The sequence below is a fragment of the Equus asinus genome, chromosome 13 (assembly GCF_041296235.1).
Source record: "Equus asinus isolate D_3611 breed Donkey chromosome 13, EquAss-T2T_v2, whole genome shotgun sequence".
NCBI lineage: Eukaryota > Metazoa > Chordata > Mammalia > Perissodactyla > Equidae > Equus > Equus asinus.
Genome location: NC_091802.1, coordinates 42,841,663 through 42,868,393, shown reverse-complemented (window position 1 = coordinate 42,868,393; position 26,731 = coordinate 42,841,663). Strand labels below are relative to the sequence as shown.

At 50.1% G+C, this 26,731-nt stretch overlaps 1 long non-coding RNA gene across 1 annotated transcript; it reads left to right on the top strand.

Annotated features, from left to right (window-relative positions):
- Positions 1-847: 847 nt before the first annotated feature.
- On the top strand, positions 848-26,384 carry LOC123276383 (uncharacterized). The gene is made up of 3 exons (XR_011493867.1): positions 848-964; positions 25,666-25,716; positions 26,247-26,384. It is a non-coding gene; the product is annotated as an uncharacterized lncRNA (long non-coding RNA).
- Positions 26,385-26,731: the final 347 nt, after the last annotated feature.

Below are 26,731 nucleotides of genomic sequence, written 5' to 3'. Positions count from 1 at the left end.
CGAGGTCGGAGGCCTTTGTCCTGCCGTCTGAGCTCAAAGATTGGAATGATGAGGTGACCAGGGTTTGTCAAACTCCAGCCACTGGATACCACCTTAAAGAACTTCATCATATCCTCAAATCACCCCTTCTTAGTATTAAAGTCTTTCTTTAAACGTTTTAAATTTAAAATTTATCCATATCAGGATTGTAACTAGAAGGCCAGTATCACTTGCAAATAGAAGAAAGCCTGAAGAATAAAGCGAGAACAAGATGCTATTGAGTCCCAGCGGGATCGTGTCACCTGCTCTCCTGGTAACAGAGTTTAGCATGTGCCAGACGTTAGAGATGCCCCGGCCCCCGGTGAGGCTTTCTCCCGGGTGGACTAATAGCTGATACTCGTAGAACGCCAGGCGCTGTGCAAAGCACGTCACAAACAGCAGCTCAGTTCATCCTCACATTGGCTCCAGAATGGGTGTTATTATGATGCCCATTTTATAGATGAGGAAATTGAGACAAATATGTGAGGGCCAAGGTCGTTGAGTTTGCAAGCAGTGGAGCTGGTCTTTGCAGCAAAGCAGTTCTGCTCCAGATCCATGTTCCTAAGCGAGACTTGAAAAGGACTTGAAAACGTTCACAGAAAGTGATTCGTTGTTACTTAATACTGACCATGTGCTGCCTAAAAGCACCACGGGCTCTCGGTTGTACACACCATGCACTTGGGTGCACTCTGATGGAATTCCACCCTCTGTGATAGGCAGGAAACCAGCGGTAGAGAGGTGGTGACTTGGCCAAGGTCACAGAGCTTGTTAGTGGCATGCCCAGATCTTAGGTAGTCTAAATTCCCACCCCCTGCTCTTTTCTCCCTCACACGCAGCTCAGTGCTGCCCCTTCTGCTGTGCTGGGAGCCAGGACTCCCGGGGCTCCTCCTGAATGGGGAGCAGTGGCCTGAGCTGCTTCCCTCCTGAGTATTCCAGAGGATGCTGGGTGAGTGCATGGACCCCTTCCCAGGATCCCCAGCCAACACAGACACGCACACCCCAACACTTGTGCGCTCATGTACAGCACATGCACATGCTGTGCCAAGCAGGAGACTCCTGACGGGGGAGGAGGGAACTGACCTTTGTGACCTCCTCCATTGACTTTTCCATCTTCCCACCTCAAAATCCTGGGTTCCAACAGAGAGTGAAGCCACAGCATCTCTTCTTCCTTTCCCTCTTTACTGCTCCCCCCTCTCCCATACACTTCCCAGAATCCACCAAAGGAGGTGGTCCTAGCCCCTGGGGGCATAATCATTTTCCTCCCTCTGCCCTCAGCCCCCAACCTCGTGTGCTTCCTGTTCCCCGTCTCTCTGTCCGAGCCCCTCTCCATCACAGCGCCCACTTCCTGGCCCCTCTCCACTCAGGATTCCTCCTTCTCCGTCTCTCCTGCCATTGCTGCTCTGAGTGTCTGCCTCTGCCCAGGCCCCTTGTCACTCCTTCCAACCTAAATGTATGCCCCTTCCAGGCCCTTTCCCCGAGCTGTGGCTGAGCCCCACCTCCTGCCAACTCGGGGCCTCTGTGAGGGCAAGGATGGCCTCTCCCTTCGGACTGGGGCTCCCTAAGGGCAGAGCTGGTGTCTTCCTCCTCAGGCTGGGGCCTTCCTGAGGGACCACCATTTCAGTAGCCAACAGCATCAGCCTCATTTCTCCTGGGCTGGTGGGGCAGACACTGGCTGGAGAGCTGCTTCCCCCTCCTTTGGGTTTCAGCCCAGAGGGCCGTGTCCCCAGGCAGCCAATGGGGCCTGGGGATACCCTGAGTAGATGATTAACTCCAAGTCCAGTGTGACCCTGGGACCACTGTGTCTCCACTGCCTGTCCCTGGGGGAAGGCCAGCGTCTGTTTGGGGAACTGGCCCTGCTTTCTGGAGGAGATGAGTGTGGGTATATGGGGTCAACACCCCTACCTGACCCCACCCCTCTCAACTGAAGGCCTACAGGATCATTGCTGGTTTGTGGTTCCAGTTCAAATTTTCTTTTTTCCCCCTCTGAAGCTGGGTGTTGGTTTGTTTTTCAGAGCAAAGCCTGTTGTCAATGTGTCCAGAATTGGGCTCCTAGCTTCTCACCAGGCCTTGTTTCTTGGCCACACTGGGAATAGACACAATCTTCCAACCCCTCCTGACACCTCCCCTCAACAGGGGCCTCAGCACTGAGCAGGGCTGGTTGAGGGCCAAGGCTGTCCCTCCCATTAGAACCCTTCTTGGCTGCCACTCAGTATAGGTGGGCATGAAGGTGACAGAAATCTGGGCAGGTGAGGAGCCAGGGTTGACAGCTGACCATCCCAACCACAGCACCTGTGGGAGGACACACACACATACACAGGTGTGGAGACACACAGGTGTACAGAGAGACACAGGTCCACTCAGACACACATTTGCACACAAAATCGTGCATGTTTACAGAGGCTCTCTCAGCGACTGTGTCATACATACACACGTGCATGGACAGATACTGAGAACACACAAATATGCACCTAGCTGTAGTCACCGACAACTACAGGGACAAATGTACACAGACCCATGTACACACACACACACAAATACACACATGCAAAACATACAGAGTTAGAAACAGACATGCCCCTCGAGACCACACCCGTCTCCCCACACACAGAGGCACAGGGCCACACCATTCACAGGCCAGAGTGATGTCTGGCATGTGAGAGGTGTTCAGTAAACATTTATTGAATGAATGGATGAAGAGAGGACAGAGAGAAAGAAGTGGAGCCCATGCAAAGGGAAGTCTGGCTCTGTGGTTTGCAAGGTCTGTGGAATCTGTGTTGGTGGGATTGGCCCTAGGACAGCCTGAGAAGCCCCAAGGTGGTCCATTCCATCCATGAGGAGGCAAATCCCAGTGGGCACTGTCTCAGAGCTGCACCTGGAGGGTGTGACAAGTGGGAGTGTGCAAAGGCCATCTCAGGGGCCAGCCTAGTGGCGTGGTGGTTAAGTTTGCATGTTCCGCTTCGGTGGCCTGGGGTTTGCCAGTTCAGATCTTGGATGTGGACCTACACACCGCTTGTCAAGCCATGCTGTGGCAGGCGTCCCACATATAAAGTAGAGGAAGATGGGCACAGATGTTACTTCAGGGCCAGTCTTCCTCAGCAAAAAGAGGAGGATTGGCAGCAGATGTTAGCTCAGAGCTAATCTTCCTCAAAAAAAAAAAAAAAAGGCCATCTTAGTCACCTACAGCATTTTTGAGCACATACTGCGTGCCAGGCACTGAACTGGGTGCCTGAGGAGGCAGTCCCATTTTTCCTGGCTGGAAGTCAGGAGGCCTGGGCTCTGCCACTTCCCGGGCTGCAAAGGTTTGGGCAAGGCATTTAACTTCTCTGAGTCTCAGTTTTCTCCCTGTAAAATAGGAGAAAGAGAATAAAACTCAATTTCTTTGCCTTGTGATGAAGAGGAAAAGTTCTCCGTGGGCGTGCAGTCAGCAAAATCCAGATTGTGGGAAACCTTGTAGGTTTTTTCAACAAATAAATTGCAAGGAAAAGAGTAGGAGAGGGAAGGATGAGCATATAGATTAAAAGATGTATATATATACTTTTCTGTGAGGAAGATTGGCCCTGATCTAACGTCTGTGCCAATCTTCCTCTATTTTTCTTTTTTTGTATGTGAGATGCCACCACAGCATGGCTTGACTAGCCGTGTGCTGGTCTGAACCCAGGATCTGACCCTGCAAACCCCAGGTGGCCGAAGTAGAATGGGCGAACTTAACCTCTATGCCACCGGGCCAGGCCCTAAAAGATGTATTTTTAAAGTCTCTTTTAATCCTTATTTGGATTCCAATTCAAACAAACAAACAAAAATTAGGCAATCATGGAAATTTGAGCACAAAGGATATGATATATTAATTTTTTAGACGTGATAATGATTGTGTGTTACGTTTTTTAAAATATTCCATATCTTTGAGTATATATACTGAATATTTATTGATGAAATGATAAGATGCCTTGAATTTGCTTCAAAATAACTCTGGAGAGGAGAAAGCGGGTGAGGGGACAGCTGCAACAAGACTGGCCATTGAGTTAGGAGTTGATACTTGATGATGGTTACAGAGGATTCATTATACTATTTCTGTACTTTTATGTATATTTGGATATCTTTAAAAAAAAAGGATTCAATGAATTCCCAAAAGTGCAAGTTCCCCATATGACATAATGTAAATACTCAAGAAAAGGTAGTTTGTTTCTTCCAGGCATAGTTTTCCTCCAAGGCATAAATACGTGAAATACTGAATACTCCACAAGTACGGAGTTGAAAGCGGAGGACGAATTCCTCGGTAAGGTTTTCGGTTCCGAGCATGCCATGAGCCTCTTGTCCAGCAGGGGGCTACCTACTCTGGCTGCTGCCGCCGGGTTTGTGAAATCGAAGAGGACCAGCGGTGTAAGAGAGAGACCGCAGATAGGCTAGTGTCTGATGGAGACCGACCTTCCGTCTGAGATGATTAGAAGAAAACAGAGAGAGAGAGAGAAGAATTTGTCCACAACCCTATGATAGGAAGGGTCTTCCTTCAGTTTACAGTCTCTGGGGATCTGGGGCACTTAAGAAAGGCTACTGTCTTGAAGATAGTAATTCCAAACCGTTCCTCAGGTACTGTTCCAAGCACATGCTAAGTATTAACTTATTTAATTCTCACAGTAGCGCCATGAAGTAGGCATTACTATTATTACAGAGATCACAGGAAGCTGGTTTTAGACAAGTGGAGGTGAGGCGCTTTCAGGGCACAGCTGGAGCTGCCTGGCAGACAAGTGGAAAAGGGGCCCAGAGCTCAGGAGAAAGGTCAGGGTTGGAGAGGTCCTGGAGAGGCGGTAGACGAAGCCCCTGAACTTGGGCATGAGCTGCCAGGGAGGGGCTGGAGAAAGAGGAGCCCACAGAGGAGAGGCTGGAGGAGCTGAGAGTAGGAGGCCCACCAGGAGTCGCCCAGAATCCACAGGTGGGGATGCTTCAATAAGGAAGGGGCAGCCACAGTGTCGATGCCTCAAAGCCTGAGAAAAGGCTGTTGACTTCACCCCTCAGGGACACATTGGGGTTGGGGAGCTAGGGCAGGGAAGCCAAGGGGGGCAGAGGGTGGGAGAGGGGCCTGGGATGCGACCATAGCACAGAACTCCTGGGGAAATTATGGCTGGAGAAAGCAGAGCCTTGCCTCTCAAAGCGTGGTGCATGGCATCACCTGGGAGCTGGATAGAAATGCAGAGTCAGGGGCCCACTCTAGGCTCACTGAACGAGAATCTGCATTTTAACGAAGATCCCCAAGGGATCCTATGTGCATTAAAGTCTAAAAAGTAATGGAGCAGAGATGTGGGCTGGTCCAGAGAGGTGAAGAACGGGGGGGCGGGGGGGCTTTCAATATGAGGAAGTCCCTAGTGAGTTTGAGGCCAAGGAGGAGGTCAGAAGCCAGGGCGCAGGTTCACACGCCAAACCACTGCTCCAGTCCTCGGCGGGTAGGGACGCGGATTCTGCTGTGCGCCTGCAGGTTGTAATTACAAACTATTGCCACGAGGGGGCGATGCCGGCCTGGCCATGCGGTGCCCAGTCCGGGTGTCTCCCACTGGCTGCGTTCGGATCCGTCTGCAGCGCTGAAGTCCGCGAAGTAAAGGGATCCCCGTCAGGGACGAGTGGGAACCGACCCTGGGAAGCTGGTCTGGGGGCCGACTCCTGGTCCCCTCGTGCCCAGGAGGCTTACTGTCCCTCCTCCCAGGCTCTAACTACTCCCCACCCCCAAGCAACGCCCTCCCAGAGCCACCCCATCTTCGCGTGCCTCTCTTGGATCTCGGATCCCGATACCCCAACCCTCTTCCATGAAAACCCAGCCTGGGGGTGGGGGTTGAAGGTGCAGCCTAAGGGCGGAATCAGGGGCAAAGGCACTGAGAGGAGTGGGAGGTTTTATTGGGCGCAAAGGTGGGAGCAGGGGACTCAGGCATCCTCAGTCGGAACCTGTTAGCGGAGCGCCCCTTGTGCACCAGTCAGGGTGTTGGGCGAGTGGACACGGGAGAGGGTACGGTCTTTGCCTTGATCTGGGATTAGAACACGCAGGTTCGAGTCCCAGCCTCATAGACTGGCCTCGGGCGGGCTTGGGTCAGGACTTTCACTCCCACTGCAGGGGTCCTTCTCAGGGAGAAAGCTCGCTTCCCTCTCTACCTTACCCATTGTTGCGGCTCAAACTGAGAAACCGGGGGAAGCACCAATGTCCGCTCACTTGCCTGTCAGTGTGGTGGTGGGGGTGATGGGGGGAGAGGGCAAAGGCGAGGGTAGGTTGAGGGCAGTAGTGCGGGTGCGGGTTAAGGAGACCTGGGGAGCCTCTGCGGGATTTTGAGGAGCAGAGTGGCCTGATCCGAGCTGGGATCTTGGAAGATAAGGAGTGGATTGGGGCATGGGGTAGGAGTGGGGGGGGGGGGGGCAGTGGATCGCAGGCAGAGAGACCAGGGGCCTGACGGTTGGAATGCAAAGAGGAGCTGGTGGTTACAATTAGGGTATACTTTAAAAAAAAAAAAAAAAAACCAAACTTTTTTCATTGTAAAAGTAATTTACGGGGCTGGCCCCGTGGCCGAGTGGTTAAGTTCGCGCGCTCCGCTGCAGGCGGCCCAGTGTTTCCTTGGTTCGAATCCTGGGCGCGGACATGACACTGCTCATCAAACCACGCTGAGGCGGCGTCCCACATGCCGCAACTAGAAGGACCCACAACGAAGAATATACAACTATGTACCGGGGGGGGGGGGCTTTGGGGAGAAAAAGGAAAAAAAAGAAAAAAAAAAGTAATTTACGAAAATTACTGAAAACTAGCTAAACAAAACCAGCCTAGCCTACTAATACAGCTGCTATTTGCTTTTGGTCTATTTCCTTCCAAGCTCATTTTACACCTTTTTTTTAACATGCTGAGTTCTTGTGTACATATGATTAATTTTCCTGATTTTTCACTTATCAGGATGTCATAAACATTTTTCATGTTACTTCCTGTGTTAGTTTCCTAGGGCGGCCCTAACAGAGTGCCACAAACCCCAGGGCGTAAGGTAGGAGAAATGTGTGGTCTGGCAGTTCTGGAGGCTGGAGGTCAAGATCAAGGTGTCCCAGGCAGGAGCTCCCTCTGCAGTCTGCAGGGGGTCCTTGCTCGCCTCTTCTAGCTTCCCTGCTTGCTAGCAATCCTTGGCATTCTCTAGTTTGTAGATGCCATGCTCCGGTCTCGGCTTCTGTGGTCACATGGCTTTCTTCTCCCTGTGTGCGTCTCCTCTTCTCATAAGGACACTAGGTATATTGGATTTAGTGCCACCCTGCTCCAGTATGACCTCATCTTGACTAATTACATCTGCAACAAGCCTGTTCCTAAATAAGGTGGCATTCTGAGGTCCTGGGGGTTGGGATTTCAACATATCTTCTTGGGGGACACAACCCAACCAATAACACTTCCTAACTGTGCCTTTTAGTGACTGCTTAAGATTTCAGCAATGATACAATGCCTCTTTTAATCAATTTTCTATTATTAAACACTTGATTTGCATCCAATTTGTATACGATTATAATCAACATTGTAATTAGCACTTCATGCATAAAATTTTCCCTCATATTGTTGAATGATTTTTTTTTAAGGAGATTCAGAAGAGGGAATATCTCATCAAAGTTTGTGAAAGGTTTTAATTGTATTATTGGTTTGGGAAGAGATACGGTGCAGAGAGAGGAAGCGCACACAGCGAAGCAAAACGCAGAAAAGAGGAATCACCCGCAGGCCCAGCAGCCAGACACAGCTTCTACTAGCCTGCAGGATAGTGTTATAGAAAAGCCTTCCTATATTTTCTATAAAAATCCTTACTTTGGGGGAGTTGACCAGGTGGTGCAGCGGTTAAGTGTGCACGTTCCGATTCAGCAGCCCCTGGTTCGCCGGTTCGGATCCTGGGTGCAGACACGGCACCACTTGGCACGCCATGCTGTGGTAGGCGTCCCACATATAAAGTAGAGGAAGATGGGCACGGATGTGAGCTCAGGGCCAGTCTTCCTCAGCAAAAAGAGGAGGATTGGCAGCAGACCTTAGCTCAGGGCTGATCTTCCTCAAAATAAAATAAAATACAAAATCCTTATTTTTTTTTTCCTAGTTGAGATGTTCTTGCAGGTAACGTTTTGTATGCTGCTCTTCCCGCTTAACATTAAATCCTGAACAGTTTCTCATCTCGTAAACTTCATAACCACCTTTTGGGTGGCTGCATAATATTACACTGTAGAAATATTTCAAAGTTTAATATCGAATATGCTATTATTAGACATTTACAATGCTTCCAACTTTCTACTTTTATAGATAAACTGTGGTACACATTTTTGTGCTTATATCTCTGAATTGAGTTTATTTAAGTAAGTGCCCAGAAACTGAATTTCTGGGTTGAAGGGCATGAATATTTTTAATGCTCTTGAATCTTGGAAGTTGCTTTTCAAAAGGATTGTCTCAGTGTGCACGCTGCGCAGCTGCGAGCGAGCCAGCATGTCTGTCTCCCTGCAGTCTTGCCCGCAGTGAGTTTTGTCTTTTTTTTTTAGTTCTGAAATCTGACCAGGTAAAACATGATTTCCTGTTTTGCCTTCTTCGTTAGCAACAACGCTAACTATTTGTTCTTGAGATTGCTTACTAGCTGTTTTTACTCCTTTGGAGTTGTCTGTTCATGTCCATTTATCTTTTGGGAATCCTAATGTTTTACTAAGAGATTTGTATATTCAGTTTACACATACAAGACATTAACCCTTTGTCGTATCTGCCGTATGGATTTTTCTCAGTCTGTTGACTATTTCATTTAAAAAATAGTTATTGGGAGGGGGCCGGCCCCATGGCTGAGTGGTTGAGTTCTCGAGCTCCACTTCAGTGGCCTGGTGTTTCGCTGGTTTGGATCCTGGGCGCAGACATGGCGCTACTCACCGGGCCACGCTGAGGTGGCATCCCACATACCACAATTACAAGGACCCGAAACTAAAATATACAACTGTGTACTGGGGGTCATTGGGGAGAAGAAGAAGAAAAAGAAAATAAAAGAAGATTGGCAAGAGATGTTAGCTCAGGTGCCAATCTTTAAAAAAAAAGTTATTGGGAAATGCAAATCAGGACAACAACGAGATGTGACCTCATACCCATTAGCATGGCTACAATAAAAAATCCCAGAAAATAATAAGTGTTGGCAGGGATGTGAAATTGGAAGCCTTGTGCACCATGGGTGGGGGTGAAAAATGGCAGAGCTGTGGAAGCAGTATGGCAGTGCCCCAAAAATTTAGATGGAAAATTTTATGTGTATTTTTTTTTTTTAAAGATTTTATTTTTTCCTTTTCTCCCCAAAGCCCCCCGGTACATAGTTGTGTATTCTTCGTTGTGGGTTCTTCTAGTTGTGGCATGTGGGACGCTGCCTCAGCGTGGTCTGATAAGCAGTGCCATGTCCGCGCCCAGGATTCGAACTAACGAAACACTGGGCCGCCTGCAGCAGAGCGCGCGAACTTAACCACTCGGCCACGGGGCCAGCCCCTATGTGTATTTTACTACAATTTTTTTTTTAAGATTTTATTTTTTTCCTTTTTTTTCTCCCAAAGCCCTCCGGTACACAGTTTTGTATTTTTTAGTTGTGGGTCCTTCTAGTTGTGGCATATGGGATGCCACCTCAGCATGGCTTGATGAGTGGTGCCATGTCCTCGCCCAGGATCTGAACCAGCAAAACCCTGGGCCACCAAAGCAGAGCGCGTGAACTTCACCACACGGCCACGGGGCCAGCCCCTTTACTACAATTTTTTAAAAAGTTAGATAACTGGAAAATATAGCAGATACCCACTAAAATGAAAAGTTATTGAGCTCTCCTCTGTGTAAAGCCTCTCTGTGTGCTGGGCATGGAGATTATAAACACAAGAATAGGTCAAGGTGCCCATGGACCATGAGGATCGGAATAGAAAGCAACATTCACAACACAGTTTCATCTATGCTTTGATAGAGGGTCGAGCAGCAGGGGGGCCAGGGAGCATTCAGAGGTGACGGCCAACCCAGAGCGGGTGAGGGATGGCTGGCGGTGGTCAGGGGAAGTTTGTTCTGGAGCTGAATCTAGGACAAATTAGGAGTCAGCCTGGCGGAGAAAGGTGGTCCGAGTGGTGACGTCGGTTACATTTTTATGACGTGCACACGCATTTCACGCTTACGTGGACAAGGCTGGTGACCTTTTCTCTGTGGGTTCTTCCAGCGCTTTTACGCTCGTAAAGATCTCTTCCCTCAAGAGGGCTGACCGTTCTCTTTCTTCCTGGTTTTCTATGGTTCAATCTATTTTTACCTTTAACTCTTTAATCGACCTGGAAATTATTTTGGTGACTGGTGGGGGTATAAGGGACCCCAGTGGAAGGGCAGAGAGGCAGAAAGGGGAAGCCGGGCAGCTGTAGGGAACCCCATCTTCATTCTGCCAGCCTCCTTCATGACCTGGTGGCTCTGGGGCTCCCACCGGCCACCCTGTCTCCTCCCTGTGGTTGTTTTAGGTGATGGGTGAGGTGGGTGTGTGGCTGAAGCCCTGGTGTTTGGAGATGATGATCCAGTAAGACCATGTCGGCCTTGAAGTATGAGAGATGCAGAGCAGACTGCCGTGAGGACTTCCGGCACGGGGATAAGCAGGATGGGAGGGAGGTGTGGGTGCCCTCTCTCCCTGTCCATCCCCTGCTGCCCCAGCTCTCACTCTCTATCTCAGCTCCCACTTTCTCCCTCTGTATAAATAATTTTATTGATCTGTCTGTTCACTTGTTTTGGGCTGTGTTCCTGCTGGACCGTAAGCTCCTGGAGGGCACGCGCCTTGTCTCTCTTGCTCCCTGCCGTCTTCCCAGTGCCTGGAGCAGGGATGCATACCATAGGTGCTCAGGGAACACTGGGTGAATGAATGAAAGGAAAGCATGTGCTGACCCCACAGGAGGGTGGGCGTGTAGGAAGCCAGGAGGAGCCGCCACGCTGAGCTGTCCACTCCAACGCCTGTGGGCAGATTGCGGGACGAGAGACTTAGGATCCGGACCCCCATCTGGGGCAGACCGCTCATGGTCGGTTTTCGGATCTGCATTCCATCAGGGGCAGGGAAGCTGGGGGGCTGGGAGTCTCCCACACATAGATGCCCCCTGTAGCTGAAGCTGTGGCTGGGTGGGAGGCGGGCAGAGGCTGGGCCGATGTCTGGGCCCAAAGGGCTGGGGGAGGCAGGGCTGAGTCCTGGAGACAGCTGCTCCTGATGAAGTTTCCTGTCTCAGGGGCTCAGAGACATTCATTACAGCCAGGAGGAGAAGTAATTAAGCCAGAGAGCGGCAGGGATGGGGGCAGAGGGAGGTCGGGTTTCCCAGGAGGCTCCTGGTGCAATTATGAAGGGCAGAGGAGAGGAGAGCTCTGCCTAGTCTGGGAATATCAGTAATAGAGACATGGCTTCGAGGCCACAGTCACCCACATCTGTGCTGACCACAACGAGACAACGAGTGGACACAGGCCCAAGGAATGCACCAGTATCTGGCTCCTTGAGGCAACTTGAAATAGAGGAAAGAGCTTGGGCCAGGGCCAGACTGGCTTGAGCCTCAGCCCTAGTATTGCCATTTACCTGCTGTGGGACCTGGGGCAAGTTGCTTAACCTCTCTGAGCCTCAGTTTCCTTATCAATAGATTGGCGCCAATAACACAAACCACATAGGATTGCTATGGGAATTGAATGTAAAGCGCTTAGCAGTGGGCCTAGCATGCAGCAAACACACGTAGAGCTGGGATTCAAAATACAGTTTGTGGTGGCTGGGCGTGAGAATCCACGTGCAAGCAGGTGACTGGGTGGAGGGGCAGGGACACGCAGGCGGCCCTGACCGCGGGCTGTGGTTCTGAGTCCTGGGGCCAGCATAACAGCCTCAGGTACAGTTAATGGACACCTGCTCTGTTTTTTCTCCATTGTCTGGTCCTTCCAGTGACCTTGCAAGGGCGTTATTCCTATTCCTATTTACCGAGGAGGGAACGGCGGCTCAGAGGGGCAGAGTGGCTCACTGCGGAGCAGCGGGGTATAGAGCTGGATTCCAGGGGAGGTCTGTCTGGGGCCACAGTCCTCAAATGGAAACTTGGGGTGCACAGGGCGCAGGGAACCATGTGACCCAGTCCTGGGGTGAACCGTGGGGACCAGTGGGGCACCTAGCTTCCTCCTCAGACACCCCAAATGCCACCCCTCCTGGACATACACTTGGGCTCATGTCTTCAGGGGGAGAGACCTGCACGCTCACCTCTCTTTTTATGGGCCGAGGGGATGTCCCCACTCTGTTGCCTAATCCTGGTAAATTCTGGGTCTCTGCCCCTCCCCACTGTCCCCGGCACTGGGCCTGGCCTCTGCTTCTTCCCTGCTGAGACCACAGCCGCTCTGGGCTCTGGTCCCTCCTCGGGCCCTCATTCCTGGCCAGAGGCTGGAGTGGGTGGGGAAGGGGACGCGCTTTGGCGCTGGGGCAGGAAGGTGGTGGTGAGAGACTTTAAGGCCTTATGACAAGATGAGGGGAGAGGGGACAGGGAGCTGGTGGACGGGACAAACCCCGCCTCGAAGAGGGAAGGCAGGAAAGAAGGCGATGGCGGCAGGCGGCGTTTGGGTGTGACAATGGTGGGCTGGGGTGGAGGTCCCTCCCGGCAGGCCCGCCTGAAGGCAGCTTTCAGGAAGTCTGGGGGCCCCATGGAGAGGCAAGTAGGGTCTCCTACCCCTGAGTAAACTTCAACAACATGGCGCCCTGGCCGGGCCTAGAGTGCCAGACAGACAGAGGAAACAGTGCTTTATGGATTACACACTTTTTGTTCTCATTTCTTTTGTTTGTTTTTAATTTTCTCAATTAAAACTTTTCTGATTATAAAAGTAGTACATATTCATTGGCAACTATAAAAATTACAGAGAAATAGAAAGAAACAAATCACCTGTAACCCCATCCCCAGGTGACTACTCAACATTTTTTTTCTTTTTGAGGAAGATCAGCCCTGAGCTAACTTCTGCTGCCAATCCTCCTCTTTTTGCTGAGGAAGACTGGCCCTGAGCTAACATCCGTGCCCATCTTCCTCTACTTTATATGTGGGACACCTACCACAGCATGGCCTGCCAAGTGGTGCCATGTCCGCCCCCGGGGTCCGAACCGGCGAACCCCGGGCCGCAGAAGTGAAACATGCGCACTTAATCACTGCACCACCGGGCCGGCCCTCAACATTTTTACATACAGAACATACAGGATTCCTTCCTATGCGTAGACATTTTATATTTTTTACAGACTTGGAATCATTCTATATGTACTATTTTTGTACTCTGCTTTTATCCCATGTGAACATATATCAAAATATTTCCATGTCATTTAACATTTTTGTACAACATGATTTTTACTGGCTTCATTAAAATAGTGCATCTTTCATAGAAACTATAATTTACCTGGTGTTGGACATTTTGGAAGTTTGTGTTGTTTCCCCTTTCGTGTGTGTGCCATTGTTGATCGCTGCTCCCATGAGTATCCTTGTGTTTATCTCTGGACGTATCTACTGGTTACATTCACAGAAATGCAAACCCAGGACTAAAGGGTAGACACACATCCCCCTAGCCTTCTGGAAGTTCTTTTTACAGTCTCATCTCCAGTGTTTGCGAGGGGGCTCACCATGGCCTGGGCAACACTGGGTGTCAGTCGTTTAAAAAAAGCTTTACCCCCAATTTTTTAATTAAAAAAAGTATCTCTTTATTTTAATTTGCATTTCTTTGATTAATATTGAGATTGAATAAATATTTTTCACAATTGTAGTTATTTGTGTATTGTCCTTGATCACTTTTTAATACAAGGGTCTCTGACATTTTCTTATTGATTTGTAGGTGCTCTTTACATATTCCAGATCTTAATGCTTCTTTGGTTGTACCTGTTGTGAAGATGTTTTCTTTATTTTGAGGGCTGCCTTTTAATTTAGCTTTTTATTATATGGAAAAGCATTAAATTTTAATGCAGTCCAATTTATAAAAATTTTCTTTATATTTATTTCATTTGTTTTTGTATTTAGAACACCCTTGTCTTTTTCATTATAAAAGTTGTATAACCACTTTTCTGCAAGTTTGGAAGAGAAACAAAGTCATGCCAGGTACTACCACCTCATATCAACCAGACAGGATTTAATTAGGAGCAAAATCAAGACTTAACAATCCACCAGGCCCCGGTCTAGACTTAAGATAATCAATTTCAGTAACCTTGGAGCCCACTCTGTTCTGTTTTTTTAAGATTGGCACCTGAGCTAACAACTGTTGCCAATCGTTTTTTTTTTCCTTTTTTGCTTTTTCTCCCCCAATCCCCCCAGTACATAGTTGCATATTTTAGTTGTGGGTCCTTCCAGTTGTGGCATGTGGGACGCCACCTCAACATGGCCCGAGGAGTGGTGCCATGTCCGCACCCAGGATCTGAACCAGTGAAACCCTGGGTTGCTGAAGTGGAGCCCCTGAACTTAACCACTGGTAAACATAAGAGGCTGGAATAACCGGCTAGTCTCTTAAAAGGAGGCCAGTGCCTGCTCTGGGTTCAGACAGTGCCAGGTTCAAATCCATGTGCTAAGGTTTCCAAGCTCCCCGCAAGCAGTTTCCACCTGCGTAAGATGGGGCGATAACAGGGCCTCCTTCGCTTAATTGTTGGGAAATTGTTGGGAAAACGAGATCGGATGGTAGGAATGCTTCTCAGACAGCCCTGCGCCGGTTAAGCCTCAGCCGAGCGAGACCTTATTAGGAGCAGCCATAGTGGTGGTAGGGTTTAAGAATTCTGACGAGCATCCTGTACCCATCCTGTGGGAATCCAGGTCAAGACGGAGGTCCCTGGCTGTGTAGATGGCCACTGGGGCGGAGGCCTGGACAGACGGGCGTCCGTGGGGCGGCCGGGGCTGGTGGCCGCAGGGCGGGGGCGGGAGGCCGCGGGGGAGGGCGCCGGCAGGCTCCCGGCCTCCCCTGGTCGGGGCCCCACTGACAGCAGCATCGTTTCTCCGGATCCGCGCGGCGATGGGCGGCGGGGTGGGCTGCCGGGCGGGGCGGTGCCCTCGGCTCCTCCGGTCCTTATCAGCGGTGGCCGGATGAGCGCGCGGGAGGCGGGCGCCGTGTTTGCGCGAGATAAGCGCCCCGCTGGGTACACAGACGCCACTTAGCTGCGCAAACACCTGGCTCTCCGGGCCGGGGACGCTCTGACCCGGGCTGGCACCCCGGGCGGGCGGGGCAGGTGTGACAGTGGCGGTCACAGGCAAGAGCGGCACCGTGTGGGGTGAGAGGTGGGAGAATGTGTGGAGTGGGAGCGTGGGGTGGGGAGAGGAGCCCGTGGGGTGTCAAGTCCGTGAGTAGCCTGTACCAGAGGGTCTGAGGGTGTCACTGTGCAGTGTCTAAGTCCATTAGGGTGAGGGTTGGGTGCATGAGCTTGTGGGGTGTGGGCAGTGGCTGTCCTCATGGGTACCTGAGGGACCCTTCCTGCGATGTGTGAGCCCCAGGGCCCAGCCCTCACACCAGGCAGTGTCCCCTCCAGCCAGGCCCTTCCCCCTCTGCTCCAGCAGTGGGCCTCCAACCGCTGCTCCCTAACAGACCTCCCTTCCTCCCCACCCAGGCCTCTGGATTTCTGGAAATGAACGGCTCAGACTGCCTGTGTCCAGGCAGGGCTGGGTCTCTGGGACACTGAGCAGGCCCCAGAGTTGGGGGCAGCACCAGGCAAGGGCCAGGGCCAGAGACCCCTGGGAGGCAGCCCACACCCCTCGCTGCCTCCTTTGTCACCGGACTGTGCGCTCTGCTCCTAAGTCCCTCCTTGGGCCCCTGTCTTCCACTCCCAGCTGCCTGCAGGACCTCAGCACACTGCTGGAGGCTAGGGACTCAGGGCCACCACCCTCCTTCTCCTTAGGACACCCCTCACTGGAGGTGGGCTGAGGGAGAAACCATCTTATTTAGGACAAAATGAGCAGCTGCCCCAGACCAGGGACATAGAACTGGTCATAGGCATCAGGACCAGACACCCAACTGAGCACAGAATCCAGCCTGGCCCAGCTTCAAGCATAAGCCTGACGTTTCATCAGCTTGAAAGACTGTCTGTCCAGTCCTGTCTTTTTTTGTTTTTTGTTTTTTTGGGGGGAAGATTAGCCCTGAGCTAACTACTGCCAATCTTCCTCTTTTTGCTGAGGAAGACTGGCCCTGAGCTAACATCCACGCCCATCTTCCTCTACATTTTTTATACGTGGGATGCCTACCACAGCGGTGCCATGTTGGCACCAGGATCTGAACCAGCGAACCCTGGGCCACTGAGAAGCAGAACGTGTGAACTTAACCACTGCGCCACCGGGCTGGCCCCATTAATTTCTTTTAAAGATTGGCACCTGAGCTAACATCTGTTGCCAATCTTTTTTTTTCTTCTCCCCAAAGCCCCCCAGTACATAGTTGTCTATTCTAGTTGCAGGTCCTTCTAGTTGTGGCATGTGGGACACCGCCTCAACGTGACCTGATGAGCGGTGCCGTTTCCGCGCCCAGGATCTGAACCGGCGAGACCCTGGGCCGCCAAAGCGGAGCACGCAAACTTAACCGCTGGGCCATGGGGCTGGCCCCTAAATCTTCTTTTTTACCCTAGTACTCCTGTTTCTGCCATACCTTGGCTACACTTTTCTCCTGTTTTGCCTGACTCCTGCCTGAAAGCAAGGCTGTCAAGTACTAGCATTCAAGTTGTGTACTGCACAAGAGCATTGCATCTCAGGGGCACCATTTATGTCGTAGACATAGGGTAGTGTGCATGAGCAGGTGCTGGCCTCTCCATCAAGTCCTGGAGCCGTAGGGCACTCTCTCCTACAAAATCCCACACAGGCACCCAGCGCCATGCGTGTGCTTGGGAAAACACGCTCTCTGGCTCGCACACACACCAGTGGTTTCGCCCCATCCACGCTGTGCTCCAGAGTCTTCTGGCTTTTCCTGACAGCCTGCCACTCTGGGATGATTCCCAGCCCCCCCACTCTGAAGTGGACGTGCTTGCTAATTAGCGTTGACCTGGCATTCGGATTCAGAGGTGATGCGTGTGGGTGAGAATGTGAGTCCAAGTGTGAGTGTGGCTAGGGCTGCCATCCCCTGGTGCTCTGGATGTTCTCCCAGGCAGAGGTGGACAGAGCTGGGAGTGCATCTATGAAATGACAGTTTCATCCAAGTCCTAAGAGAATGTATGTGTTCTCTGGCTGCTGATTTAGAGTGTTTATGGAGACAGATACATTGGACTGTGTTGATTATACCACTAAGAGAGAGGAAAGGTAAGCCACAGAGTGGAAGAAGATATTTGTAAAGGATTCATAGCCAAAATATATAAAGAACTTTTACAAATCAATAAGAAAAAAGTAACAATTCAGTAGAAAAATGGATAAAAGGCTGGAAAAGGCAATTCATGAAAGAAGATATCCAAATGGTCAATAAGTATATGAAAAGAAGCTCAACTTGATTAGTCGTCAGGCAAATGCAAAGTAAAACCACAATAGGATACCACTACACGTCCACCAGAAAGGCTAAAATGTGAAAGACAGATAACACCAAGTGTTGACAGGGACGTGGAGGAAACAGAACTCTCGTATGCTACTGGTGGGAGTGTAAATTGGTACAACCACTTTGGGAAACTGTTTAGCCATATCTGCTAAGCTTGACATATACCCACGTCATACCCCAACATCCCATCCCTCAGTATATATACTCAACAGAAATACGTGCACGTACTCACCAAAAGGCATTTCCAAGAATGTTCATAGCCTCAGTATTCATAATATTCCCAAATCTGAAACTACCAAACGCCCATCAACTGTAGAGCGGATAAATAAATTGTGACATATTCACACAACAGAATATTAGAGAGACATAAGGATGAGCAGCTACACACACCAAAATGGGTGAATTTCACAAACACATTGTTGAACGGAAGAAGCTGGACACGAAGGACCACTTACCGTGGGGTCCACTGCTACCTGAAGAGTAAGGAAAGTGATCCCCTCATGGGAAGCGACGGAAAGGGGCACTAGGACTGCTGGGGGCGGTAACGTGCTCTGTTTCTTACTCTGGGTGGTGGTTACGCTGCTGTGTCTAGTTTGTGAAAGCCCATTAAGCCCAACAGTTAGAATTTGTGCATGTTAATGTATGCGTGCTGTTCTCCAATAGAAAGTTGAAAATTTTTTTTTTTTGTCGTTGATGGAGCTACCATTTGGACAAATTTAATCTCTCATGCCACTGATTAAACTCTCTGCCCTGTTGTTCCCCCCTCCGCTCCCCCCTCCTCTATTCCCGGGCCTTATCTAGAGGCCCACATTCTCATTTCCCCAGACTGGCCTGCTTCTGGTTGCTCAGGTCGTGCAATTATATTCAAATATATTAGAAAAATTTTTTTTTTGTTAGTGGAAGGAATGCTTTAAATTTTTTTCACATACATGCTATATAAGCAAGTGCCATCCTTGCCTAGAAGGCTTGTTTCCCCTTTGCTGTTTTATCAACATCAGCTTTGGTTCAGCTTTGAATGAAGAAAAAGTCAGATGAACGATGCCTTAAACCAGTGGTTCTCGAACTTGAGCGTGCATCAGAATCATGGGAAGGCTTGTTAAAACATAGGCTTCTGGGCCCCACCCCCAGATTCTGATTCAGTTGGTCTAGCATGAGGCTTCACAATGTATCTTCCTAACAAGTTGCTAGGTGATGCTGTTGTCATTGATCTGGAAACCACACTTTGAGAATGACTGCCATAAACACACAGGTTTTATTCTCTCATGTAAAAAGCCCAGAGATTGGCAGCCCAGGGCTGGTGTGGCAGTGAGTTGTCAGGGACCCAGAGTCCTTCCAGCTTTTCACTCTGGCTGCCTAAGATGTGTTCTTTGCCTCATGATCTAATATGGCTGCTTGAGCTCCAGCCATTAGGTCTTCCTCCAGCAAAGAGGAAGCAGAAAAAACCCATAACATATGGTGCCTTAAAGTCTCTTTAAAGACACTTCCTGAAAATTATAACACCACTTCCATTTGTAATTCAGTGGCCAGAACTTAGTAATACATACATAACTAATTGCAAAGGAAGCTGGGACTATGCTTTTTTATTCAGGATGACCAGGTGCCAGCTAAGTCAGGGGTTATCTGACTAATGAAGAAGGGAGAATAGATATTGGGGACAACCAGGAAGAGCCAGAGAGCATAACCCGCCTCACCCCGTCTGCCCAGGGCCAGGAAGCCAGGCCTGTGGCAGGGGCCCGGGCCCGGGCCCAGGGCCAGCAGGTGAAGATTAGGTGACCTCAGGTAAGGCAAGTTGCCTTACCTCTTTGGATCTCACATCTTTGTCTGTGAAATGGGGACTCATTCATGTCTTCATCCAATACACATTTATTGAGGCTCTCCCCACCTGGCACCGGGCTGGGAGCCCGGATGGTGAAGAACAAGTCAAGGACTGAACGTGAGGTGCCCACAGTCCAGGGGGCAGACGGACAAACACCTCTGCCCTTCTGATGCAGGGCGTTGAGGGCTATGCTGTGGGCAGCACGGGGAGGGGCCCCATCCAGCCGTGGAATGGGAGTGGGGTGAATTCTACCAATAGCCTTCCTTGCACCTTTAGTGTTGTGGCAGGAGCAAGGAAAAATTACAGACGTGAGTGTGACTTCCACCCAGCAAAGTCCTGTGCAGAAGTTTGTTGCTTTTCTCTCTGAGGCACAGACCCAAGCTGGGCGTGTGGGGTGTAACTCCCAATGCCACCAAGCCTTGCCAGCAGGAGAGGGGATCTGGGGTGGGGAGTGGTGGCAGCTTTATTGCTGGAGGCCATGGGTGCTGCTTCCCAGAAAGATGTACTTTCACCCAAGTTTCGCCATGCAACCTCCAGGGGTTCACGCGTCCCTGAAGCCCGACAGAGGACCCCGTTTAGGAACTCTTGTGGTAGAGATGATCTCCGTCTTGGCCAGTGGTGGTTTTTAGGAGCCCCAGGCTCTGGGACAGCAGTTTCAAGCGGTTTTTCCTGAATAGCCCCAACTGTGCACTTTAAGCAGGAAGACCCCAGTGGCAGTGGCAGAGATGGCGCTGAGACTGGGCGGCAGTTTCCTGGGGCCCCAGAGCTGGGCAGAGGAGACACAGCAGAGCAGGCTGGGGGGAGGCGGGAGAAAGGGGACAGAGGGGCAAAGGAGGACGGAAGTGGAGAGGGCCATGAATGTGTCGTGTCAAAGAGTGGGCAGGTCTGCAGCGCCCGTGCCGGGGGTGGGTGGGCATCAGAACAGGCTCCAGGCTGGCGTCGTCCGGGTGGGGCAGCACCCCTCTGCGTCCTGTAAGAGGTGAAAGGGCCTGGCACAAGGGGGTGTCGAGGCGAGGCCCCCGGCACCCCAGTCTCTGTGCAGCCAGCCCTGCCTTGGTCTCCCTAGGAGGCACCAGGAGGATGGGTGGTGGGTTGTTTTCTTGTTTTCTCCTCTCTCTGCTGTCACCCTCCGCCCCCCTCTCTGATGGATGGCACAGGCTGCGTCACAACTAATGGCTTTCCCTGGGGCCCTCAGGACTAACGAAGCTGCTAACAAGTGAGGGAGTAAATGAGTCGACACCGCTTCACCACGTCCGCCACCCCACAGCCCTCTCCACTGAGGGCCCCGGAGCAGGCCATGGGCCAACCAGCGGCTCATGGACAGTGGGGACACGGAATGGAGTGGAGGGCAGAGTCTGTCACTTGGGCTGGGCAAAGGAGTTAGAGGACGGAGAGAGGGAAGGGGGAGTGCTGGGTGAAGAAGGAGAGGAAGATATGTTGTGAGGGAGCTGGTGGGAGCTGTGCAGCGAGACGGGGAGACGCAGGTGGCAGAGACGCAGAGAGAGGAGGAGAAGGGATATTTGGGGGTGGGGAGTGGAGTGAGGGTGCCCCTCAGAACCAGGTACTGGAATGCAGGTAGGAAGCCCCAGGCCTTGGCCTTGAGGAGTCCACAATTTGGGTGGGGAGGGAGACATATATATCCATTATTTCACTTCTCAAAGGAAGTCTGTGATGTGGGTTTTATTATTCCCTTTTTACAGGGAGGCTCAGAGAGGTCAGGCAACTTTCCCGAAGTCACACAGGTGAGAAATGCAAGTGAGATTCAAATCCAGAGCAGTCTGACTCCAGAATCCATGCCTTTTCCACTACCCCTGGTTTGCACGTAGGTGGAAAGGGAGGACATGATCAGAAACCACTGAGAACGGATTACTCTGGGTTCATCTGATTTGCCCCATTGATGGAATTACTTGGTTGGGGGTGGAGGTGCCGCAGGCTTGTGCCTGGACTTTGGAGGTACCTGCAAATCTGTCCTGACGTCCTGTGGACACAGGGCATGCGTGGGCAAGGCGGCTCAATGAGTGGAAGGATTTCTGACCAGACGTGGGGTTGATGGCTGAGCCGAGGCAACAGTGGGAGGTGGTGACTTTGGACCACAGGGCTCTGTCCTGGGTCCCATTCTGCTTACCAGTATTTTTTGCCCCTCTCTCCAGTATTTATTTTTTATTAATCAAGTAACATATGTCTGCTGTACAAAAATATAAACTTTAGATAAGCGAAAAGAAAGAAAAAGCATCCTAAAATCGCACTACCAACTTGCTGAACTTTGACAGAACTTACTTGCTGAACAGTCTTTTCAACTTGCTGTAACTTTGACAGTTTTCATAATGAAATGTTGCGGATAAACATCCCACCACAAAAGGTAACCCACTGCTCACACTGAGCGTGCGTCCTGCCAGTCTCTTTACTGCAAATAGTAGCGGTAAAGTGCAGCGGTTTATTGGGCACTTACGACGAGCTGGCAACGGCGCTGAGCGTCTTACGGGCATCGTAGCATTAAATCCTCATAATCCTTTACGGGCACTTTTATGACCTACTTTTCACAGTCGACAAAGCCGAGGCTCAGAGACGAAATAGCTTGCTCTGGCCGCAGAGGTGGGGTGAGTGGCTGAAGCGGGGTTTGAACCCGGAATTGTGTGACTCCAGAGCTGGGCTCTGAGCTTCTACGGGACCCCCTCCTCCCCGAGTGCGCCTGGACCCGCCCTCCGAGGTTCGCGCCTTCCCACCTCACCCCTACCGGGGAGGGGAGGGGGGCGATTGCGCAGGATGCTCACGGATCTTCACGTTGCTTCTCTTCCGCTTGCACAGAACCATCTGAGGACACCGCCGAGGATGTGACCTCAAGGAAGGCACAGACCCTCGTGAAGCCGGGGATTCTCTTGGACTTGAAGCAGTTTCTCATATGTGTCTTATACGGGCAGGTGCCTCGGATCGGAAAAAGCCAGGAATTTGTTTTATTTTTAAGTAACAAGCACGTTTGGAAAGCTTACTATTTTCCAGGTGCTGTTTTAAGCACTTTAGAGACAATAACTTTAGAAAAAAAAGATTTTTGAAATATCATAAAAGTAAAATTGACTTCTGTGACTTTCGTGGTTGGTGTACAGTTCTGAGCGGTAGCTCATGCGTAGTTCCTGTCATAGCCACCGTAGTCCAGACCCAGAATAGTTCCACCCTCTGAAGGACCGCCAGGGCTGTCCCTTTGTAGTCACTCCTCCTCCTAGCCCTAATCTTTGACAACTATGGATCTGTTCTCCATTACTACAGTTTTATCTTTTTTAGGAATGTCATAGAAATGGAATTATACAGTATGTCACCTTTTGAGACAGGCTTTGTTCCCTCAGCCTGATGCCTTTGACATTCATCCAATTTGTTCTGTGTATCAATAGCTCATCCCTTTTAATTGCTGAGGGGTAAATATCCCAATACGCGCATGTCCCATAGTGTATTCAGGCATTCACTGAAGGACATTTGGGTTGTTTCCAGTTTGGAGCAATTATGAACAGACCCGCTATGAACATTCCTGTAAGGGTTTTTGTCTGGACATATGTATTCATTTCTTTAGGACAAATACCTTGGGTGGGATTTCTGGATCATATGTAACTGTGTGCGTAACTTTAGAAGAAAATGCCAGGGTCTCTAGACATGTGTCTGAAGAGCTTCCTCCAGCAACTCTTTTAGCGCAGATCTGCTGGCAGCAAATCCTCTGTTTTCCTTCACTGAGAATTTCTTTATTTCACTTTCATACTTGAAGGACATTTTCAATGGACGTAGAATTTTGGATTGACGGTCATTTTCTTTTAGCAGTTATCAAATGTCATTCCCCTTCTTTCTGGTCTCATGGTTTTCAGTGAGAAATCTGAGGTCACTTGCATAGTTGTTTTCCTACAAGCAGCACAATTTTTTTCCTTGGCTACTTCCCAGATATTTTGTCTTCCGTTTTCAGCAGTATGATTATGTTCATAATTCGTCCTGTTTGGTTTTGCTGAGGTTCTTGAATCTGTAAATTTATGTCTTTTGACAAATTTGGGGAGTTTTGAGCCATTATTTCTTCAAACATTTTTTTCTGTACTTCATTCTTTCTGCTTTCCTTCTGGAACTCTGATGTCATGAATATTAAGCCATTTGGTATCATCCTTTCGTATCCCCGAGGCTCTGTTCACGTTTTTTTCAGCATTTTTTTCCTGTGACTATACTGGATAATTGCCATTGATCTATCTTCAAGTTCACTGGTTCTTTCCTCTGTTATCTCCATTCTGCTATTTGAACCCATCCAGTGAATTTTTATTTTGGTTACTTTATTTTTTCTCAGTTCTAAAACTTCCATTTGGTTCTTTTTTATAGCTTTTATTTAATAGAGTCTATCTTTTCATTCACTTAAAGAGTATTTGCCCTTACTCCCTGGAGCATTTTAAATAGCTGCTTTGAAGTCTTTGTCAGATAAATCCAACATCTGTGTCATCTTAGCATTTGCATCTGTCTGTATGAGTTGATGATTTTCCTGGATATTTAAAAATATAGTAGCTTGTATTCTGGATATTTACAAAATAACATGTTACAAGAATCTGGCTGTTGTTTCAGTTCTTGAGAGGATGCTGGTAATTCTGTTTTAGCAGGCAACCGACCCGGGTGGGTTCAGGGTGCACGTCCTGACCAGACTTCTGTGGGTTACAGTTTCCGTGTAGTTCAGTGTCAAAGCTTTTGTGGTGCTGTTCAGATCTGGGCCGTGTGCGGAGCGTGCAGGGGCCGGTCTGGGCCCTCGGCCAGTTCTCAAGGCCTTGGCTCTACTGCTTAGGACGAGATCCGCTCGAGAGCAGCTGAGGGGAAGCTCAGGAGTTCATGAAGAGCTTGGGGAGGCGGCTCTTCCCTCTGTGAGTCCTGGTTCTCCGGCCTTCCCTCTTTTGTTCTCCAGTGAGAAAACTGGGGCTTGAGTTACCTCGCTCTGCTGCGCACTCCCGGTGACTATGGCTGTGTTCCGGCCGTGCGGCAGGAGGACAGAGAGGAAAAGCAATGGGCTCACCCACCCTGTTGGGACTACAGATCTTTTACTCAGAGGGGGAAGATTCCCCTCCCTCAGAGTGTTCTGTGCCTGTGGACCCCTGTAAACACTGAGACTGCTGTCCCCACTGCCACTACCTTGGAACTGCCTGCGGGCTGGGGCAGAGAGAATGCGGGGAAGAGAAACAGGGTCCCTCCTGCTGTCTGTGAGTGTTAGAGCTCCCTCTGCCTCTCCTGGAAGCAGAGCCAGAGTTTCTGCTGCAGCTCTGTCTCCCCGCTTCAGTGCTCATTCTGGCTTTGGGGCTGTCTTGCGTCTGGGCTGGGGTACACCAGAGGGACAATGAGACCCTCACTGCTAGTTCAGGGCTACTTCAAATTCTGGCTTTCTTCCCCAATTCGCTTGCTGCTCTGTCCTTTTCAGACTCCTCAGGTCGCCGCTCCGTGCGTGTCTGTCCGAGTGTTAAGGCTGCATTCAGTAGGCATGACAGCATGGATGGGCTTACTCCCTCTTACCCGGAACCGAATAGCTTTTAAAATCTTCACAACCGAGTGAAGTAGGTACTGTCATCATCCATATCTGAAAGATGACAAGACTGAGGCCCATGAAGGTTGAGTAGTTTGCTCAAGATCACACAGCTAGTAAGCGGCCAACCCAGTCCTCCTGGCCCAGAGCCTGTGTGTCAGGCACTAGTTCTGCGGTCTCAACAGGAGCGGAACACGAGCTCCACGGGGTGAGGTATGGCACCCATTCTGTTGTGGACAGAACCTGATAGCAGCCAGCCTCTCATCTCAGGGTGTGCAAAGGGCGAGTGCATAGTGTTTTATTTATTTATTATTATTGTTTATTTGATTGAGGTCACATTGGTTTATAACATTGCATAATTTCAGGTGCACATTATTATATTTCAGCTTCTGTATACGCTGCGTCATGTTTACCACTGACAGTCTAGTTTTTATCTGTCACCGTACATCATACATATGCGCCCCTTTACCCCTTTCGCCTGCCCCCTGCCCCGTTCCCCTCTGGTAACCGAGTGCATAGTGCTCAGAGGGGTGCTTTCTTCCTTAATAAAGATCTAGACTGCAGTGGGATGGGAATAGGCTTTTGTGTGCATGTGTGTGCACATGTGTGTATGCACGTTTATATATGTGGTTCCGTGTAAATCATGTGGCCACTGAAAGTGAGGATGTAGATTCGTTCATCCTGCAGGTTTGGCTACACCACCCACCTTGTCGCAGACGCTGTTCTAGGTGCTGGGGACACGTCAGTGAAGAAAACAGAAGCAGACCTCTGTCCCCATGGCGCCTGCAGTCTAGTGCTGTCGTAGTCTGTCCTGGCGGCTATAACAATTTATCATAAACTCGGTGGCTTAAAAGCGACATTTCTTTCTCACAGTTCTGAAGACTGGGAAGTCCACCATCAAGGCACCGGCAGATTCAGTGTTTGGTGAGGACCCTTCCTTGGTCACACAGAAGGCCATCTTCTCACCGTGTCCTCACATGGCAGAGGGATGAGGGAGCTCTCCTCTTTTATAAGGACGCTAATCCCATTCATAAGGGCTCTGCCCTCATTTCCTAATCACCTCCCTAAGGCCCCACCTCCTCATGTGACCACGCTGGGGTTAGGATTTCAACATATGAATTTTGGAAGGTCATCAACATTCGGTCCGTTGCAAGCAGACAGATGATAAACATAATGAGTAAGTTAAGTATATGGCCTGGTAGAAAGTGGTAAGTGCTATGGAAAAAGTAGGGCAGGGAAGCAGGATTGGGGGTGCTGGGGGAAGGAGTTGGATATATATTTATCGGCATGGAAAGATGTCTGCGGTGTATTGTTGAATGAAAAAAGCAAGCCAAAACACAGTGAATATAGTATATCCCATTCTACATTTATGGAAAAACCTGCGGTACACAAGCATTAAGGGGGGGGGGGGCGCCTGCTAACCTGTGCATTTCATATGACTTCCTCTATTCCAGGGGAAAATCGCAAAGAAAAGGTAAACCCTTTGTGAGGAATTCCCCTGTGGTCACACGGCAGTTCCTGGACCTGCTGCCCATCTCGGATCTGCACTGCCCCTTCTTCAAACTTCTGAAGAGGGATTCAAGTGGCTTGTGCGGTGAAGCCAAGATTTCCAACTCAGTCGCCTGAAGAGACGGAGGCTCCGTTTGTGGAGCTGGAGGTCCCTGGAGATCTGGGCGTTAACGTAACAAGCACGGACAAGGGCCAGCTGCTGACTTGACTCCTCTGGGCCTCGATTTCATCTTCTGTAAAAAGGGGCTAATTATGTTTGTTGTGAAGACTAAGTTAATATGTGAAAAGTATGTGACACAATGGAAGAAACGTTGAGAAACATTGACATTATTTTTGTTATTTAGGCTACATTGAGTCTGGTTCACTAAGAGACACCCAAGTGGACACAGGATTAGATGGGTCAGGAGCTCAGCAGAGGAGAGAGTTACAG